Below are 6,551 nucleotides of genomic sequence, written 5' to 3'. Positions count from 1 at the left end.
ACCTGCTAGCATATTCTTTATTCAAGCTCTTTAAGACCATTGAAATTTGGTCCTCCTCACTAGGCCTCTTAAGGACTTGGGATGCTTGGGTCGTCCACCTAGCTATGAAGTTTGTGAATGATTCTTCTTGTCCTTGTTTGACCAATTCTAGTTTACAACTTGACAATAGACTTGGTCAAGTCTTTACTAGGTTAGGGTCGGTGTTCATTAACCAAGTTGTGACAGGTCCAATTAGGCTCCTTAAGAATGATTAGGCTAGAAGCTCATTAGTTAAGCCCATGGGTCTTAGTATTTGTTGATACATTCTGATGTAGGCCCTTGGGCTCCCCGTCCCATCGTATTTATCCATATCAGGCCACTTAAAGCCTGTGGTAGCCTATGTCCAATAGTCAAATCCAGGTTGTTGCCTTGCAATTTGCTAAGCCTTTGCTCTATGTGGTCTAACCATTGGTTCAACCCTGGGTCAATTAGGGTCACGGGCAAGAATGTTGCCCCTTGCATGGAATTTGGAGTTGGTGGATGTGTTGGAGTAGAGGATTAGGGTGTTTGGGTATGGATTGGTTGGGCTATTGTTGCCCCATGCATTGGGACCTAGGCTCGATTAATTGAGCTTAGCTTGACTAGATCGGCATTGGTGAGGGCTGGGTTGGGCAAGAATACCCTTGGATGGGTTGCATCGAAATTGTGGCACATGATGGTTGGGCCTGCCTTGGATGGCTTTGAATGGGCCGAATTGAGAGCCTATGTATTTTGCCCCTGGTTGGGCTAAACTAGCAGAGATGTGGCCCATAATGGTTGGGCTTGAGTGTATTGGACTTGGTTTGGTTGAACTGACAAAAATAGAGCCCATGATGGTTCGGCTCGAGTATATTAACCCTAGTTAGGCTGTACTAACAAGGTTGGAGCCCATGATGGTTGGACTTGAGTGCTTTGTCCCTGTTTGAGTTGGGCTTGGTTTTTGGATAGGAGTTGGTTTGCTTGGCTCTTGAATTGCTCAGTGGATTGTTCTATTTGGGTTAGCAATTGATCCACTTGTTGGCTCTAGGAAATTTTTATTTGCAAGAAAATTTTTCTAATTTAGGTGAAGTATCAAATAATTTTGATATTTTAGCTTGGTGGAGTGAACACTCGAAAAATTATCCAGTTCTCGCCACCATGGCACGTGATCTACTAACCCCTTTGGTGTCTATAGTTCCATCAGAGTCTTATTTTAGTGTAGGTACCAAGGTGTTGGATGACAAAAGAAGCTGCATGAACGATGAGAGCATAGAGATGTGCATCTGCTTCAAGGATTGGGTAGATGAAGAAGATAGATTACAAGACAAAGGTGAGCATAATACAACACCGAACATTTCACCCGAAGTAGATAATGAAAGTCATGAATGATGATTCATGAATTTGACTACTTGTAGAATTTTTCATTTTTTCAAATTATTGTAAAATTTTTAAATTTTATTTAATTTATTTGATTTTTTTTAATTTTTTAACAATGTAATTTTGTATTTTCAATTTGTAACCATATTGTATTTTTTTATATTTATTAATTTATTCCATTTTTATATTTCATTCATCCAAGTATGCAATGATCCAATCATTGTATTTGTAATTCATTAATTTGTACCATTCAAATTTAAATGAAATAAAATTCCTATTTTTCTTCTAAATTGTTATTCCATCATTCTTATTTCAAGTTGGTTAAGTATTTTTTTCATTTATGTATTAAATAACTTAGATTTCTCATTTCTTAATTTTTTAAATAGTTCATAATTCCCAAAGATCATAGGAAAGTTAAATATTTTAGTTTTACAATTTTACTTAGAAAAGAAATCAAAATTAAAAAAATAAATAAATAAATAAACAGTGTAACCCGGTTCGGCCTAAGCCCAAGGCCCGCCCTGTGGCCTAGCCCGGCACAGTCCAAGCACATGGTACGGGCTGCAGCCCGGCCAGGCCTGACCCAATCCCGTGTGCTGGCACAGCAAGGCACAAGCCCGCTTGGGCCTGGGCCATGGGCCGTGCTGGGCCAATCCCCAAAATTTCCACCAAGGAGGACGGAACGGCCCATGGTGGCTCGCGGGCCAGCACGGCATAGCCCACCTTTAGGGCGGGCCGTGCCATTCTGGCCCGACACAGCCCACTTTACACCTCTAATCAGCTACATGAATCCTGTTTCTAATCATCGTTATCATTCAAATTTTAGTCAGCTACACGAATCCTGTTTCACCCATTCTGTTTAACCCCACGCAGAAAACTAATTAATGTTTCAATCAATTTTCATTTTTCAGGCAGAGGTTCGCGGTTTCCAGCATGATGGCAGTTTGCACCTACAGGCAAGAAGTCAAAAGTATGGAAAGGTATCTAATGGAAAGGGGTTAAAATGAAACTTGTAACTTTTCTATATTAAAAGAAAAGAAAATTAGCAAGAGGCTTAAAGTGCGACCTGCACTTGGATGATGTAAACTGATATCAAGGAGCAGAAATAGCTTTGCTCTCTTACAGCTCTAAAAGTTGTCTCCTGAAGAAAACATTTTCTTTTCTGCAATCTAAAGGTTTTAACTCTGTTTTTTTTTTCTCCTTTTTTTGATATTTCTTATAATGCGACTATGATTATGATGCAGCTGGAAAGGGGTCAATTGCTCACAGTCCCTCCTTTATTTAGTGAAGAGACGCAAGCAGCATTTCCACCACCTTGAACAGTAGGGAATTGATTTGATTCTTGGATGCAATGGATTCATCTGGGTAGGTGAACATGTAGAAGCCAGGGATAATATGGTAGAAGATCAAGAGAACAAACCTGAACAAGAGAGGAACACCACATACTACCCAAAAGCTTAAGCTAGGTTTTGGGCAACTCTTGTATATAAATAAATCCCTTGCACCTTTTGTTCTTCCAATGTAGGATTCACTTCAACTTACTCATACTTGAATTCCAACATACAAATGCTGTTATAATTTTGTCTACGTTGGGCTTCAATCTGACTGTTGAAGTTAAACGGAGGAGCTCAGTATCAAATAAGAAATGATCTCTGGCAGCCTAATTTGTAATTCTGTTTATTTTATACTTCCTGTCTCGAAGGTGATTGAGAAATTTTTAGGGAAATCAGCATGAAAGAAATGGGATTTGTTTGTTACGAGAAAATGCCATAAAAATGTTAAAGAAAATGTTACGAGAAATGGGATACAGAGGTGTTTCGGGACTCCACTCATTTTTAATAAAAAATACCCTTAAATACCTCTCCAAAATTCAAATTTTGAAAAAAAAAAAACTAAAAAAATATAAATCCGTGTGAATGAAACGCCTCTGAAGTCTGAACCTTGCTTGTACAAATGAGTACATTTAATCACAAGTGAGGCGGAGACGCAAATTTCAGATTTTGAAACGTTTTCTTATAATTATCAAATTAAAACGCCACTGCTGTCTAGTTGTTTGCTGAGAGAGCACGGCAAAGGCCAGACAGGTATTATCTTGCTCTTGGAAAATGAAAAATGTGGAAGGACAGGACAAGATGACAAATAGTTGGGGGCGGGGGTGCAAGCGTGCAGCAGTACAGAGAATTGATGCTTTCTGGCTGAGAGGGTACACGCAAAATTCGTGGCTGCCTCCCGAGTGGATGTCTATCGCTGTCGGCTGCACTGTAGTTCCAGAAAAGATCATTCAATGGTGGAAGAATGCCAGTGATTCTTCCATGTATTGTCGTTAACACAGATAGCAGAACATTGTGGAAGCATATTTACCTGAGACAGGCTTGAGGATGGATCACTGGCTGAGGTTTGTGAGAGAGGCCCGCCATGATGTCGATGTGTAAACTCACTGTCACTGGGTGTGGAGGAAATGTGCATTAATTGTTCCTTGAGGACATTGGTGTTCCTCTTCTGTCATGTCAACTTCAGGAAAAGGCTCTACTGTGTCCCAAAACCAAGACTTCCATTCTTCCAATACCAGGTTATAGCCTTATAAACCATGAAAGGGTGCCAATTCCAAAAGAAACAATCCCCAGCCGAAATTTCCAATCCAACAGTTTTAGGCTTTTAGCTTGACCAATGTAACAGCCCAGCTCTAGGATGACAACAAACCTGATGCATTGTGTTACACTACCAAGATTTGTGCTTTAAAAGCGACCTATGTTTTGAGTACATGATAAAACACAAGATGCTCCAAATTGGAAACAAGGGGGAATAGTCATGAGTAATTCAATGAAGTGACATACTAAAACTGGCTATATAGGACATTGAAGCCCAAGATTCAGGTGCCAGTGTGCCATCAAATTTTCAGTTTAAGTATTTCCCTCATGGTTGAAGTTCCTCTTGTACATCAAAAGAGAAGATACATGGAATTGAGAAAAAGAAAACTTTTAGCTCTCTTTTCATTTCCACATGCTTTGTTAATGTACGACCCTACTTTGCCTCCAATCATGCAATCTTAGTCATCTCTTCTTATCCTTTTTTCACTATGAACACCCTGCCCATTTCCATATGTTGGGTTTTCTCTATGGCATTCCTAATCTAACAATGCATGGCACAAGTTTTAGATCAGCTAAAACAATTCGATAAGGTGGCACAAAAATAAATCACAATTCATCTCTTAGTGTATGGAAGCAGTCTTCATCCCAAAAATAGAACTTCAATTTAGCTGCAGTATGCAGCATGTGATGTGAACCAGTCGTGTCATATAAACCTGTAAACAACATATGCATAGAATTTTAGACCACTACCACAACAAAGAGGGTCTACACTTTAAACACTCTGAACAGCCAGTCTATTAATTCAGGTTTTAGTCACCAAACTCCAAATGGGCAATCAAGGTTGCTGTAAGATGGTTGATGATATGAAGATAAATATTAAATGTGTTATTTCTATCACAGTAGTAGATGTGGAACATGAAAGGTAAACAAGTTGAGGGAATTACTAACACTTTCACTGGTGGACGAGATATTACTACTAGCACCTACAATTCCTCATCCCATTTGCATTCCAGAGCAGCAACATATAAAGTGATCAACCAAGGAAGATACCGGCTATTATGTAATAACTGAAATCACTAATTAGTCAAGTAAATAATATAACAATGGGTTGTGATTAAGAGAAAAACGTAACAACCTTGGCGTTAATTCAATGGCAGACTGTAATAAGGCATGTAAGAGTCAGGGAATACATTCATGTACATGAAGAGCCAATTCAGAACACATACCTGATGAGGGTCATCCATGGGGATGATACTAAGCACGACGTTTGTTACACAAAACTCAGAAACAAACAGATTCGAATGGCACAGAACAAAGCAAAACAGAGATTATGCGAGGAAAGAAAAGAAGAACAGAGCACATACAGATTTACGTTATGAGGCCTTTGGCCTATGTCCAGGTAGAGTGCTGGACTCCTCTTCAGGACAACAAACACTTCTACACAGCAATGCCTGTGAATTGGTGTTGGTGATCATGGAGCAAATGTTGGATCCATCCCCTAGCACAATGGCTCCCAAGTTTATCATTCTGTGATTAATACAAAGGCTTAAAGAGTATATATAGGCATATAGCTCTTAAATCATCCCATGCAAGACCGAAATCACAAAAGTAAATAAGTAAGATGTGATAAACCTACTTTTCCATAATTACTCCCTTCCTTTTTGTGCTGTAACTATTTCACACACTATGCGCAGTAGAAAATTCTGCATAAAGGAGGAAGAAGAACGGAAAGAATTGCAAATGCCCTAGCAAAGCAATTAAGTTCGCAAATAGCAATAATCCTCTTCACAAAAATAGACAATCCATCAAAGATTAGTATGTATAATCCTACTGGATTTGCTGCTGATATTACAGAAAAACAATCACTAATCTCGTCAATTGTATATCCTCGCTAGGTTATTGCATTCGATGACAAATGAATTCAAGTCCATTGTAGAAATCAGGAAATTTAACAGAATAGAAAACTCTACACCCCAGTAATTCAACACAAAGGACAGCGAAAAAGAAAATGTGAAGAAAAAATAGATAATTAAGATGGAGATCACCATTGTTAGAGCAGAGAAGCTTCAGCACTAATACACAGCAGAGGTGAAGAGAGAGAGAGAGAGAGAGAGAGAGAGAGAAGGAAAACGAATGAAGAGCAGAAGAACCGCTCATTTTTTTCATTCAATTTTCTCCGAGATTACATTATGCTGGGCCCAGGCCCATGGCCCAGGGAAAGCAGTTCATAGCTTCGCGAGCTATCATACTAAATGGTCTTGATGTCTCTATCACTGTCGATCTTGCAAAAGGATAAAGATGGATAGGATGTGCGAATTTGCTATGCTATGCTATGTAACAAGGGAATGTAGTGGGAACGGTTAGGCCCATTAATCATTATCTGGCAAAAGAATTCAGACCACCACCAAATTGATTAGTAAACTTCTGATCCAGCCCATTTGAGTCCGGAGAATGCAATCCGGATCTCCTACCCACAAGGACTCTATCCATACCTATCTACGCACAAATAGCAGCACATTGGGAATGAGAACATCTTCTGTAGTGTTGGGGTGTCAATTAGACTGGATTTGGTCAATCCGATCCAGTCCA

General features: G+C 39.3%; 1 long non-coding RNA gene across 1 annotated transcript; it reads right to left on the bottom strand.

Annotated features, from left to right (window-relative positions):
* Window positions 1–3,304: 3,304 nt before the first annotated feature.
* Window positions 3,305–6,093, bottom strand: LOC148861736 (uncharacterized). Its single transcript, XR_016112693.1, has 3 exons — window positions 4,911–6,093; window positions 3,736–4,675; window positions 3,305–3,633 (listed from the first exon to the last, which is right to left on the bottom strand). It is a non-coding gene; the product is annotated as an uncharacterized LOC148861736 (long non-coding RNA).
* Between the last annotated feature and the right edge of the window lie 458 nt (window positions 6,094–6,551).

This window comes from Nelumbo lutea, chromosome 4 (genome assembly GCF_056320005.1).
Source record: "Nelumbo lutea isolate HS-2025 chromosome 4, American lotus-T2T, whole genome shotgun sequence".
Classification (NCBI taxonomy): Eukaryota; Viridiplantae; Streptophyta; class Magnoliopsida; order Proteales; family Nelumbonaceae; genus Nelumbo; species Nelumbo lutea.
The sequence above is the reverse complement of the archived record's forward strand: the minus strand, read 5'-3'. Positions and strand labels throughout refer to the sequence as shown.